Here is a 14,974-nt window from a genome sequence, read left to right on the forward strand (position 1 = left end):
TGCGCGCCCCCAAGAGTAGCTGGCAGATGCCATGGCCAGCCTTACTTGTCCCTTAAAAGCACAGTGGGTGTTGTAAAACCTGTGGGGCAGGGTCATGCCCTGGGTATATTCATGCATGGTCATGCACTAAAATGAGCTTGACTGCCAGAGCACAGTTCCTGGAGCAATGCGGTCCTTGACCCTAGATGGACCAGATAGCCTCACAGAAACCCTGAGGAGTGCCTCAGCTGGGATAGTGAGGGCAGGGGGCCTGTGTCAGATTGGAAGACCCAAGTTGAGACCATCCCAGTTGGTACGAACTGGCAGGCTTGTGACTAGGGCATAAGGGCATTGGCAGAGCTGGACAGGCCAGGCTGCTGATGCCCCCTGGCTCAGCTCCTCTTTCAGTTATAACCAGAGGACCTCCTTCTAAGAGCCCAGTGGGTCACATGGGTCCTGGATTCAAGTGTGTGCCGGAGTCACATCAAGGAAACAAGGCTGCTGGGCCTTGTTTCCTCCCAGCCCACCATGCAGCGTTACAAACCCCAGGTGAGTCATGCTGCTGCAATGGTGAGGGAAGAGAATCTTGGCTGGAGCAGTAACATCAGGTCGGGATTGAGAGGGCTGGCTGGAGTTGGCATAGAGGCCTGAGCCCACATCGAGCTGCCGAGTTGGATTGAGTTGGAGGGCCCAGGCAGGTCGGAGGTACCTGGCTAAGGCGGAGTGGCTGCACTGGAGCTGGACAGCTCTTCCTTAACCCCCACACCCCCCAGGCTCAGCTCCTTTTCCAGTTTTCTTAGACCTGAAGGACTGCCTACCAGAAGCAATGAGGGGTCACGTATGAGTGGGCTCACATATGGATGGCGTCCTACCCTAGGACCAGTCTGGCTACCATGACTGGGTTCCCTCTGTGATCCTTGTCCTTGGACAGACTGACATCCCCCCAGAACCCCATGTGAGTTGCGCTGCAGAAATGGTAAAGGGTAGAGGGACCAGACCAGGACAGACAGGCTCTGTCAGGATCCAGAGGACAGCCTACCCAGAAGTGCACAGGATTGCTTGGGTGCCAGGCTCACATGCATGTCAGGGTCACGTGAGTACAGTGACCCTGCTGCAGGGCCAGCTGGCTTCTGGGACTTGAGTCCTCCAGTGGATTATGTATCCCCACGTAACCCCAGGTGAACCTTGGGAACTGAGGTGATGAGGGTGGCAGGCAGGACTGGAGAGGGTAGAGTGGTCAGGCTGGTGCTAGAAAGGCCTGCCCAGGCCAACTGGGTTCCCAGGCTCAACTTTCTTCCAGTTTTCTAGGAGCCAGAGGGCTACCAGCCCAGAGCATGTGTGGGGTCACATGCTAGGGTCATGTTCTGGTTTCCGGGAGTTGATTTCCCTGCCAGGACTCAGTTTCTGAGCAACAGTGGCCTTTGAACCTGGACAGACCGCATGGCCCTGCAGAAGCTCAGGTGAGCTATGTGGCCTGATGGTAAAAGTGGAGGGCCCACACTCCGTGGTACATGCCAGGCCCAGGTAGCAGCAATCTCCAGAAGTGAACACCCACTGGGAAGGGGCCTGCCAAGGATCCATGCTTGCTAAGGTCATCTTTGTGAGGGGTCACACCACAGGACCAACTTGGATGCTGGAACTTGTTTCCTGGAACACTGTGGTCTTGGCCTTGGATGGATCATGCAGCCTGTGGAAACCCTGATGAGCAGTACAGATTAGATAATGAGGGTGGAGAGCCTGGGCCAGGATGAAGACCCCAGGCTGGGGCCTAGGCACTGGGTCTAGTCAGGGCAGATGGGTAGGCCTGAGGCTAGGGCATGGGGGCTGGGCTAGGGCTGGACAGGCTGGGGTCTCAACTGCCTCAGCCTCTAGGCATTGCTCCTCTTCCTGTCTTTCCAGTTGTGGATGAACAGGTGATGGATGACCTAAAGTATGGGAATGTCCCAGGTTGTTGGAGGAGAGCCCCAAGGAGCAACCAGAGCTGGTTGGTGGCAGCCGACATGAATGTGAGAGACTGGCCTGAGGATGGTGGATGGTGCTGGGAGGATGGGAGCCCTGAAGACCCAGGCACCCAAGGCAGCTCAGTGAGGGCAGTGGCCTCCAGCTGCCACAAGAAGAGGGCAAGCCCGCAGGAGCCAGGAAGCTGAGGCTGGTGACTTAAAGGGCCCTGTGAGCAGCATTTATGAATGATAACAGGGTTACTGCACACATGGTGTGTCCTGTAGCTTATAGGACGGCAGGAGAGCTGCAGGAATTGGTGGCCCCAGCGTCTACTGACCGTGCCCTGGTATTGTCCAATGCCACCTAGTCTTGGTGCCACCAGGAGAAGTGTCCAGCACACACCACAGCTTCTTTTGTGTTGTGAGGATAACGTGTGTACTAGCTAATGCGTGTGCTTGCCTTTGGAACAGCTGCTGCAGTGTCTATGGGATTTCTCCCAGCAGACCATCTCTAGGACATGTGAAATCGAGAAATAAGTAGACAGGCTCATCCGGGAAGCCAAACCCACAGACCCCCATCTGCACCATGCGCCTTCACTGACTTCTAACACCCAGGTCATCGAATATGTGAGTTGTTTTGTTACTTTGCCTAGATTATTCATCCTTCCATGGGGAGCTGGAGATGATGGGGTTTGATGTGATATGTTCTTAGGCTGCTATTCAAGCTTCTTTTTAGAATTAATGCCAGAATTTTTTATTGGTGCTACATTTTTTTTTAATTTTTATTTTTCATGAATCAGTTCCATAGTCTCAGGGATTTCCCCTGCCACCCTCTCCATTTCTCCTCTCAGCCCATTGTTTTCCCCTATGCTATGACAGTGGTGTAGTGCTTCAGTAACAGTCACAAGTCCATCATCCTGCTATTTAAGTATATCGTCACAGGGTACATATAGACAATGGTAGAAAGCTCAACATCTCAGGGTCAGGATATGTTTAACAGTTTCATTGGGAGTTCATCATTTATTCAGGAGTAGAGATGCATACTACAGTGTATCCTGGTATGCTAGCCTCCAGTGCGTAGCTATCCATGAGAATGTCTATATGTACTTGCTTATCTAATATCCATTTGTTTTGTATTTTGCGTGAAAACCGCCTTAATTCAGAGAGAACATATGGTATTTATCCTTTGGGGACTGGCCATAATCTCCATATGGGGCAATTTTGTTGCAAATGGTAGAAAACTGCTTTTACTGGCTGTGTAGTATTCCATTGAGTCATTGTACCACAGTTTCTTTATCCATTTCTCTTTCAATGGACCTCTGGGTTGTTTCCATGATTGCTATTGTGGATTGTGCTGTTGTAAGTAAGAGGATGCAGGTCACTTGCTCATGCAGATTTTACTTCCTTTGGAAATATTCCCAGGAGTGAGATAGCTGGGTGATATGGTGGATCAGTTTTCAGTAGTCTTAGCATTCTCTCTAATGACTTCAATAGTGGCTGCACTAAGCTACACTTCCACCAACAGTGGAATAATGTACCTTTCCCCATACCCATGCCAGCACATTTGTTAATTGACTTATGAAGCCAGACCAGTCTCACTGGAGTTAAGGGGAAGCTCTGTGTGGTTTTTCTTTGCAGTTCCCTAATAGCTAGAAAGCCTGATCATTTTTTCATCTCTATTAGCCATTTAAATTTGTCCTTTTAGAAAATGCTCGTTCTCTTACCCCATCTTTTAAGAGTTGTTTGTTTTGCTGTCATTGAGTTTCTGAAGCTCTTTGTAAATCCTAGACATTATTGCCCTATCTGCTGTGTAGTATGCCAAGTTATTTTTTTCGTTCTGTTGGTTGCCTGTTCAGTTTGTTGATCATTTTCATTGCTGTGAAGAGGTAGTCTGATATAGCTCCATTTGTTTATTTTGGCTTTAACTGCCTGTGCCTTTAGTGATTTTCTCTAAGAAGTCTTCACCTATACATATAAGAGTGCTTCCTATGTTGTCCGCTAATGGTTTGATTTATGTCCTTGATGCACTTAGAGCTGATTTTTGTTTAAAGTGAAAGGTGGGTATTTTATATTTTCCTTCTGCAAGCAGATACCCAATTGTCCCTACAGCAAGTTTGAAGAGACACAACTTATTTCCCTGGGTTATTTTCTGTCCAGTTGTGGAAAATTAGTTATCTGTACATGTGTGGGCTCACTTCAGGGGTTTCTGTTCTATTCCACTGATCTCTGTTTTTTGTTGTTGTAAATTTATTTCTTTTTATTATTATCATTTTATGATACAGTTCCATAGGCACTGGGATTTCCCTTATCCCCTCTCCAATTTCCCCTCCCCACACTGAGTTTCCCTAAATCATTACTATAGTATATATTTTCATACACAGTCATATGTCCATCATAGTGGGCATGGACAATGGCAGAGAGTCCAGCATCCTATTGTCAAAATACAGTAAACAGTTTCATTGGGAGTCCATCTTTGGAAGTAGAGATGCGTACTGATATCCTCACATCTGGATATGGTAGCCTCCATTACACAGTTACCATACATCCCCTCAAATGAAAAGTCACAAAACAAAATCAACAACAGGAAGAAAAAAGAAAAAAGAAATTAACAACACCATGAAGTTAAATAACATGCTACTGAATGACTAATGTGTCGCCAAAGAAATGCAAATCAAGTCCTTCTTGAAGAAAATGATGCTACTATATGATCTATGAGTCATTCAAGAATTTAATCAGAAGAAAATGTTTTGGAGAGATAAAACTGACAAAAAAAATTAACATCCATGAGATATAGTTCCCGCTGATCTTTGTTGGTGAAATGTGTCTCCCGTTGGAAACAAATGGATTGATTTTGTTTTTTAATTCAGTCTACTCATTGTGACGTTTGATTGATAAGGTTAAGCTATCTACATTTAGAGTTAATAGGTATGGATGATAATTTGGTTCTGTCATTTTAGAAATGGGTTGCTCATTGATTTAGTCTTCTGTTACTTTACTGGGATGTTCTTCGCATTTGCCTTTGGTTTCAGTAGGCACTATTTATTTTCTCTGTCAAGAGAACATCTTTGGGCCCGGCGGCGTGGCCTAGCGGCTAAAGTCCTCGCCTTGAACACCCCGGGATCCCATATGGGTGCAGGTTCTAATCCTGGCAGCTCCACTTCCCTTCCAGCTCCCTGCTTGTGACCTGGGAAAGCAGTCGAGGACGGCCCAAAGCTTTGGGACCCTGCACCCGCATGGGAGACCCGAAAGAGGTTCCTGGTTCCCATCATGGGATCGGCACGCACCAGCCCGTTGCGGCTCACTTGGGGAGTGAATCATCCGATGGAAGATCTTCCTCTCTGTCTCTTCTCCTCTGTGTATATCTGACTGTAATAAAATAAATAAATCTTTTAAAAAAGAGAGAGAACATCTTTAAGTATCACTTGGAGGGCTTGGAAGAGGCATTTTTTAACTTTTCTGTGGAAGAATTTTCTTTTTCATTTTCAAAGACAAAGGAAAGTTTTGCTGGGTACGTTATCCTGGGCTGACAATGTTTTGCTTTTAGAATCTGGATTATGTCACTCCATTCTCTCTGACCTGTAGTTTCCTGTGAGAGGTCTCCTATGACTTTAATTGGCATTCCTTTATATGCCAATTGATTTTTTCATGGGCACATTTAAGGATCTTTTCCTCATGTTCGATTGAAGAGAGCTTGATTACCATGTATTGTGGTGAAAAACGCATTTGGTCAACACTATTGGGAGTTCAGTGTCCCTCCCGCATGTTGTTTCCCAATGCTTTCTCCAGATTAGGGAAATTTTCCTTTATTATTTCATTAAATACATTTGCAAACTCAGCTTCTCTTTCTGCACCTTCTGGAACTCCCACAACTCTTAAATTTGGCCTTTTAATAGTGTCTTCGAATTCTTGAATAGTTTTTTAAGTCTGATACAGCTGTGCTTCCAGCTTTGTTTGTTTGTTTCTCCCTGGTGACAGGAATATCTTCTAATTCTGACATTCTTTCTTCTGCCTCCTTCACTCTGTTATTGAGACTCTCTATAGTACTTTTAATTTGCTCCACTGTATTCTTCATTTAATATATATTAGCTTTCATTTGATTCATTTTCTATGTGATATATTCCTTAAATTCCTTCAATGCATGCTTTACATGCTTCTCATTGTTGACAAAAAGTTTTATAACAAGTGTTTTAAATTCTGTATCCCCCATTTTCTTGATGTCTTCCTCAGTGAACACTAAGGTTGACAAAGGTTTTTACTCCTTTGCAGTAGAGTCTTCGGTAATATATATTGGGCCTTTGTCTCTTATTTTGCTCTTGGTCATTGTGCTTCTGGTTAGTAGAGGCTTCTCCTTGGGGCAGGTTTCTAGAATGTGTCACCCACAGGCCTACAGTTCGATTTTACTAATTGCAGTTGGTACACGGCTCTTTGTTTGCAGTCACTTGTGCCTCTCCCTCCAGCAAATTCTAGGTCTGGGTTGTTATTTTGTATTTCCACCATTCTCTCCATAACACCAGCTCCTGGCTCACCAGTCTCCACCTCCTGTGATACCGTGCTGAGGCTGCACTGTTGTCTACACAACCTTTCTCCCACTTCTGGTTGGAGCAGTTCCCAGGATTAGGGAGACACCAGGTGTCCGATATAGCTAGAATGTTGGTGGTACTGATCTTGCCAGAACCTGTTGGCCGTCAGATCTGAGGGCCACATGCACTTTTTATTTTGACCCATACGATAACAACATAGTTGGTATTATTTTCCTGTAGGACCAGTGCAGTTCACTCAGCTCAGTGAGTTCTCACTGAGTTCAGTGCATGCACAGCTCACTGTTGTCCCTGCAGTCCTAAATTCTTTGCTACACTGTATAAAATAGTACCTGATGTGCCAGTACTAGAGTTCTTGATCTGCTGGCCATCAGATCTGAGGGCTACCCATACCTGTATTGGGTAGAACCTGCAGAATGCCACATTGTTGCAATTCACTGAGTCAGAAATGAGTTTACTTCCAGCTCCTTGCATGCACAGTGCTGTCCATAGCCTTTGCCTCCGTAAATAAAATGGCGCACAATATGGCTCTAGGGGGTTGACTGGGCTGTGAAATTCACCCTGTTCCCGCACTGCCCATCTGGGATCTACTGCTCTGTCTCTGCTCCTGGTCAAATCAAACGGACCAGCAGGACAGGCAGTTCTTTATCTGGGTTCACCCCCTGAGCTCCCCCAGTGAAAGTCCCTGCCCACCTGGTTGCTGGTGGAGTTCTGGCTGCCGTTCAATTCAGATTGCCATTCTCTGAATGCTGCTGGAGTATCCATCACGGCAATACCTCACGTTGTGTCTGCTACTTTCTTGTTTCTACCAGTCTCAAGGTACCCCTCCACTATTGTTCTGTCCTCTCCTGTTTCCTGGAATGTGGCCTCTTTGCTTCACACTAGCTAATATTTCTCCATCTGTTTAAATGTGACCTTACCCTATTCTGCCATCTGGATTCTCTGATCTCTGTTTTTGTAACCATTATATGTTACTTTATAAAAAGTTCTGTGGGCACTTGATTGGAATATTTTTCCTGTTCTCAAGTTGTATACATGTTTTTCTACATTTTTATACTGGTCAGACAGGGATAAAAACACACTGGATAGTGGACCTAACCTGGAAAACTTTTGTAAAAAAACATTTTGTGGTAACATAGCCAGGACCATTTGCAATGTGTGAGACGTGGCTGTTTTCAGGCAACAGGTGAATCGAGGAGTGCAGCAGAGGCTGTGAGGTCTGCAAACCCCAATACATTACCAGTTGGATGACCCTTGCATTAGAGCCTATACTAGATCCTCTGGGTCTCGTTTACAATTTTAACCATATTAATTGTACTATTCAGATTTCTTCATATATTTTCCCCTTCAAAACTGTTCAGTTCCATTTGTTTAGAACTGAGTAGCATGTTAAATGTTTATTCCTTACTTAGAAAGTTTTTCTTTTACACATTTACAAGTGCCAGGATCCCATATGGCCACTGGTTCATGTCCAAGCTATTCTACTTCCAATCCAGCTACCTGCTTGTGGCTTGAGAATGCGATACAGGAGGGCCCAAAGCCTTGGGACTCTGCACCCGTGTGGGACACCCATAGACGCTCCTGGGTCCTGGATTTGGATCAGCTGTACTCGGTCCATTGTCACCATTTGGGGATGGAAGATCTTTGTGTCTTTCTTTCTCTCCATAAGTCTGATCTGCCTTTCCTATAAAAATTTTTAAAATTTTAAAGAAAATATAAGCCAGCTGTTGCATATATCAGTAGATATAATATGACATGCTGACATAAATATCTTGCAACAGGAAAACCAGTGATTTACTGATAGAAGTTGTAAGGATTCTAGAGTTACACAGTCCAAGATGACCAGACTAAATGTAGTGGTAAAATTTGGGGTGAATAGCATGTTCATTGAAAGGAAGAAAAACTCTACAATATTTTGATAAAATAAAAACCTGAAAAACTCCAGTGATTAATCTATTGTACAGATGTTAATGCGATTATCTGTTGATGCCACTCTACTCCTTCTAAGGAATTATTGTTAAAGCCAATTTTCAAGGTGGTTAGGAAAGCTTAAAGTTGTGAATGAACTGAAGAATAACCAACTGATTTGGAACAATTAAAAGATAATATAAAAGCTTTTCAGAAGTTAAGTTATCCAGCAAAGAGAGGAGATCTGAAACTAGACCTAGTATAATGAGGTACCTTGACACTCTGGGCCATGAAACCAGTTATTTAAAAAAAAACACACACACACAAAAACAAAAACAAACCACTTGTTTGGACCGAAGAAAATCCCTGCATTCCTTTGTTTGATATGCAAGTTTTGCAAAAGAAACATGGCTGATGTAGGAAGTGTTAAGTCATTGGAGCCTCTGACTGGCAGCACTACAGTGACTCTGAGAACTGCTGTGCCAGTTCTGCATTGGACAAATTTCACCTCAGCAGAAGTGGCAGGAATCGAGAGTGACCAACAATTGTGGACCTGGAGGTGGTATATCCAAGGAGGGGATGTGACCACTGAGGGACAATGTGGGTTCCTCACAGAGGAACTTCATCAGGCAGAGAGACTTGCCGGAAAACATTCTGAGGGCAGAGCAAATCCATACTCTCTGGGGAAATGGGGCTCAGCCTGGTGTCCTGCCTTGCAGAATTGTTGGTTCACGAGTGGATCAGTCACACTGCAGAAGGTGTTACTGAGTGGTAACAGCTATGTGAGGAGCAGACAGCCTTGTCTTAAGAGAAGGAACTGGGATTGCATTGGCCTAGCACGCAGAAGGGGAAGCTGCAGTGCTGGCTGTCAGATGCTCTGCAGAGGAAAAAAAACGCAATTCAGTTATTTACTTGTTTGTGCGCCATGACTAGTGGCTTTGCCATGTGGCCACAAAAATGGAAAAAACCATGTTGTTAAAGGAATGGTAAGGTTATTTGGTCCAGGGATTACTGGCTAAAGTAGACTCATTGAGTCACATAGAATTGATGTTACCCACGTTGCAGCCTACTGAGACGGTAATACTCCTGAAGAGTATTAAGCGAATTAGGCAGACAGATTAACCAGAACTAAGCAGTTGAGATTCCATTAATTTTGGACCAACCAAAAAAGGAAAGAAAAATTATGAAATTGAAAAAATTTGAGGTTCCTGTAGTAAAATTCATATAGCACAGTTTATACCAAAATCATGTGGGGTTTTTTTTCCTGTTTTTCATGCATTAATTTTGTTGCAAAGTCACCAAGTGTATTGATTTTATTTGAAAGGCAGAGTTACCAAGTTAGAGGGAGAAACAGAATCTTCCTTCTCTTAGTTCACGCCCCAAATGGCCACAGCAGCTGACGCTGGGTCTACTCACAGCTGTGAACCATTAGCCTCTTCCAGGTCTCCCCTGTGGATGCAGGGGCCCCAGGATGTTGTAGCAGCCTCCGTTGCCTTTTCCTGCCATAATCAGGGAGAATCAGAAACGGAGCATCCGCAACTGAGAGTGTTGTTTAAATGGGATACTAGCAATCCAGGTGAAGGCTCAGTGTGCTGTGCCACCATGCCACCCTGAGCCCCATATCCCCCAACTACACATTAAGAAAACATCGGAATCCACAAGAGTCTATGGCAGAGTTAAGTTATGTTATTAAGTAGGACATCATCTCAAACACGCACATGGACATTTCACAGGTTCATCTTAAGACTTTTAGAACAATAGAAATGTTACCACTGCACCATGGTTCTCTCACTAGTGACAATGCTGTGTACGAGGTGGAGTCTTCCTGCTCCAGGGCTGTAACCACTTTCCCAAGGCCACGCCTAGGTCAGGTGGGGTGAGAGCTGCACAGCCCACATAGGCTGTGGGTCAGCAAAAGCAGCCTGAAGATGCTCCACGTGATGAGACCCCAGCCCCCTGAACTCCACAAGGCTTAGGAGGATTGTTTCCGTAGGAGGGTGAGGCAGGGGACAGCCAAAAGGGAGCGTTAGCTACCTGAGGGGGCTGAGAGGAGTGCGTCCTTACCTCATCCACCTCTGCCTCCACCTGAGCTTTGCTGCTTGTCCCACTTCTGCTCTCCTATGAAGTGCACTTTCTTTTCCTACAGTAACCTTTTGTTGTAGACATGGTCTCTGTGAGCTGCATTTAGTTCACTGAAGTTCCAAAGAACCTGCACCTAGTCCCTGCGGTGCTCTTCTTGACTCTCTCAGCAATCTCTTAGATGAGCCTGTCAGGTCCTGTGCCTTGAAGTAAAGCATAACAAGAAATCTGCCACCTTCCAGAGAGCTCTCTCGGTCCTTCCAGCTTGTCAGTAATGCTGGAGTGCTTGGGGAAACCCTCCAACATTCAGTAGGCGTCATAAGGCAGGGCCATCTTGTGGATGCTTCCTTGTCCTCTATAGCTGTTGAACCTGAAACCTTGCCAGGCTCCTGTGGGAAGACATTAGCCTGGTGGTGTCTGGGAAGGTTGTGACTCCCAAAGCACTCAGCTGGTGGCTGTGAAACTGAGGGAAGGAGACATTGCACCAGGCGAAAATATGGGGCTTGCTCCCTGTCTCGGGGGTGCTTGCCATGTGGTACCCAACTTGAGGGCTCATGACGGAAGCCTTGTTCCTTCCTTTGCTCGTGTGTCAGTCTGTCCTTTGGTGGGTAGGTGTGCTTGGCCGGGCTCATTTGCCTAACCTACATCTTGCATTTTTTGCTTTTTCCTATTTACACATTATTTACCGTAAAGAGATTTATTAACAACAATAAGATTCAGCCAAGAGAACATTTGTTTCATCTCTGAACATATACAGGTCATAGACAGGGAGCAAAGTTTTGCCCATGATTTCTTCTGTCGCTTTGCTTGGTGTAGTATTCGTCTTATCCTGTAAGAAGCTACTAAGTGACTTTTCAAAGTATTCAGGGAGGATTTTCCTAAATGGCAGTTTTTGAGTCTCGATGAAGTGCAAATATAGCTGCTTCAACCTTCTTTCCTCCATTGGCAAGTGAATTATTTAAGGAATGGGCAAATGGAAGTTGTTCTCCAATGTTATCAAGTGTAGGAAATGTCAGCTTTATGGGGAGAAGGGAAGGAATGCTTCACGTATGATTTGATTGTAAATTTAGAGAAACTGCAAACAATGTGCAGGGGTGGGGTTAAAGAGAAGTTTATTTAGGTGTAAACATTTTTGGCATCCAGGCATTTTTTAATGTGTGTGTTCATAAACTGAAGGCCATTTCTGTAACTTTTCCTAAAGATTGCATAAGTAAATGTTTTTATTAATGCTTATTTATGAATTTTTGAAAGGAAATACATAGGGAGAGTGGAGAAGAAGAGAGTTCTACCATCTGCTGATTCACTCCCTGAATGTCCTCAACAGCCTGGAGCTGGTCCAATCTCAAGCTAGGATATTCTTCCGGGTCTCCCACGTGGGTGCAGGAGCCCAAGGCTTTGGGCCGTGCTTGACTGCTTTCCCAGGTCATTAGCAGGGAACTGGATTAGAAGTAAAGCAGCCAGGACATAAGTCAGTACCCATATGGGCTGCTGTCATGGCACATGGAGGTATACCCTATTACTCCATAGTGATGACCCCAGAACTCATTCTTAATCTCCAGTACACTAGGACCTCTTGTGAATGCCTTGCCATTCATTTCCGTTCATGAGTGTTTTGGTACTTCAGTTTCAACATGTGAGGAAGGAGACATAAGGATGACCCCAGCCACTCTCCTCAGGCTTTGAGTGCATCCCCCAGTGCTAACACAGCAGAAGCTCTGTCTTTTGCTGAACCCCCCCAGCCTGCAGGATTGTGTTACAGCAGCATACCACTGGCCCATGCACCCTGTGCCATGAAGAGGAGACTGGCCATACCCAGAATGTAAAGGTGACAGTACACAGGCTGCTACAGAGCTTAGAGGGGGTGGCTCAGGCCAGGAGAGTCCAGCTGTCCATAGTGCACAGGGTGGCAGCTGAGCAGGTGCCTCACTGAGAACCAGGACTACTTGGTTCACAGCAAAGTGGAGCCCACAGTGACTTGGAGGCGACCAAACCCTTGTCCAGAATCCAAAGGCTGCACCCCTTGCTCCGTACGTGGTTCCACAGTGAAGCTCTTCCACTGGTGGCTGAGGCTGGATGCTCTCCCTGGGTCTCCTCTGATGTGGACACAGGTGCTGAAGACTCTTGTGGTCATGGCTGGGATCCAGTGTGAGGAGACTGGGAATAGCACATGGGGCAATACATGAGTGCTGTTTGGTGAGGCCTGTTTAGGAGTTGAGGGGCTTCTGTAAGCTTCCCAGATGGTAAACTCAGAGCTGGATCAAAAATAGAGCAATGGTGCAGTAGCCTAATGGCTAAAGGTAACAATTGTAGGGCTTAATTTCTCAGTTGTTGTTTGCTTTGAAGTATTTTTATGTCATTCTCAAATACCAATGAGAGCTTTGCTGGGTATTTTATTTTGGGCTGATAGTTTTTTTCTTATAGGATCTAGAATATGAGATTCCATTCTCTTCTGGCCTGAAGGGTCTCCTCTGAGAGGTCAGGAGAAAGACTCATTGGTGTTCCTCTCTGAGCTATCTGGCCTTTCTCATGTGCGTGTTTTAATACCTTTCCTTCATGTCCAGCTAAGGGGGCTTGATTTACAGCATGACATGGTGGGGATCACTTCTAGGCAAGACTATTTGTGACCCTCTTGCCTTCCTGTATTTGTTTTCCTATTTCTTCAGATTGAAAAAAGTTCTCATTTATTATTTCATTGGTTGTATCCTGCAATCCTGCTTTTCTTTCCATGTGTTCAGGAACTCCTGTCACCCATATGTCTGACCTTTGATGGTGTCACTCAATTCTTGCCTGGTTTGCTTAGCTTTACGCAATTGCTTTACTCAATTTCTTTTCCATATTTCTGATCAAATAAGGTATCTTTCAGTTCTGGAATTCTTGTCCCTCACTCCTCGTGTTGATGCTTTCTGTTGTATTTTTAATTTGCACTGTTGCATTCTTCAAGTATTTCAAATGATTCTGCTTTAAAGCTTGTTTCTGCTGTGTAATGCATTTTTTAAATTCTTGTTGTCACTTGTTCTTCTGTTACCCATGGCCATTGTCTTTCTGATCTGTGTGTTTTTTCTTCATGTAGGCTCAGTGTTTACATTGTTTCTTTTCCTAGTTTATGGGCAGATCTTACTGATCCTGTTCAGAACCTGCTTGCCTGTCATTCCCAATCCCGGAGGCTGGCCAGGCACTAAGCCGATCACTGCAGGGAGCTTCAGCCTCAGATTCCCATGCTGTGGTCCCACCTCGGCTTCCATGGTCAGCACAGCCCCAGTTGCTTCTCTGCACACTGGGTGTTCCCAGGTCATGGCCATAGTTTCATCTGCTTAGTTCTCTCTCTCTCATGGGTCCAGCAACACTCATGACCGGGAAAGCTATTGCAGTGACTTTAAACTGTGCCTCTCTTGGATCTTTCCTTATTCTGCCCTAGTCATGACCAGTCTAGCTTCAGATGAATTGAGAGACTTCTCAAAAATGACAACAAAATTAAGTCCCTTTTCTTGGATGAAGGGGATTCAAAGTGGACTTACTTTTGTTAATACCCAGTAGCAGAGACTCCTGCTGTGTGCATCTATACTTCCACTGTGGCACTAGGCCCAGGATGGGGCCTCTGGGATCCTGGTGCTGCAGACTTTGGGGTGGGCCTTTAGGAAGGCACCAGAGTTTGTGGAGCCACAGAGCTGCACACCAAATTATAGCTGCTTTACTCTGTCCTACCCCACTCCTGGCCCATGGCACCCCAAGGCTGTGTTGGGATAGCAATATTGTTCTTTTCTCCAGCTGTGGTGAGAACCGCTCACCATCAGTATGTGTCCACTTAAAAGCCTGCCTTCCTGGCAACTGGCTGAGCAATGAGAATCCAGCATTGAAAAAGCCCTCATCCTACCTCATCCAAAACTGGAGTGCCTGGGATCACGACCTGCTTCAACTTCTGATTGAGCATTCTGCTAAGTGTACCCTGGAAGGCAGCTCATAATTTGTGTCCATGCTAACCCTTAAGGAGATCTGAATGGAGCTCCTGAATGCTGGTTTTGATCTAACCCAGCCTGGCTGTCCTGGGGATTTGGGGAGTGAGCCGGCAGGTTGAAGACATCTCTGTCTCTTACCTCTTTGTGTGGCTCTGCCTTTCAGCTAAATAAGAATAAACTCTTTTTTGAAAAAGAAAAAAAAATGCCTGCCTTCCCTGAATGGTTCCTTCCCATCACACCCAGCCTCCTGGTGCCCCAAATATTTCTCTATCCCTAGGCAGCCTACACTTCCCCTGCTGCCTTGTGCATGCCTGCAAGAGTGTCCTAATGCATACCTGTATACATGATCACACTTGGACTCTGGTTCTGCATTTCCTGCCAGAATCTACACAGCTGATTCAAATCCAGGCTCTGCCGTGGCACCAAGTTGGGTTCACACAAGTTTGCTGGGAGAAAAGGGCCTCGGGAAGTCTGGGTTCTCCGGGCTCTGAGCATCAAAGGTGAGCATAACCAGTCCACGTGCTGGGAGGGCTGAGCTGCTGCTGACAGTGACACCTCTGTCCTACAGGACTGAGCA

The sequence above is a fragment of the Ochotona princeps genome, chromosome 13, assembly GCF_030435755.1.
Source record: "Ochotona princeps isolate mOchPri1 chromosome 13, mOchPri1.hap1, whole genome shotgun sequence".
Lineage (NCBI taxonomy): Eukaryota > Metazoa > Chordata > Mammalia > Lagomorpha > Ochotonidae > Ochotona > Ochotona princeps.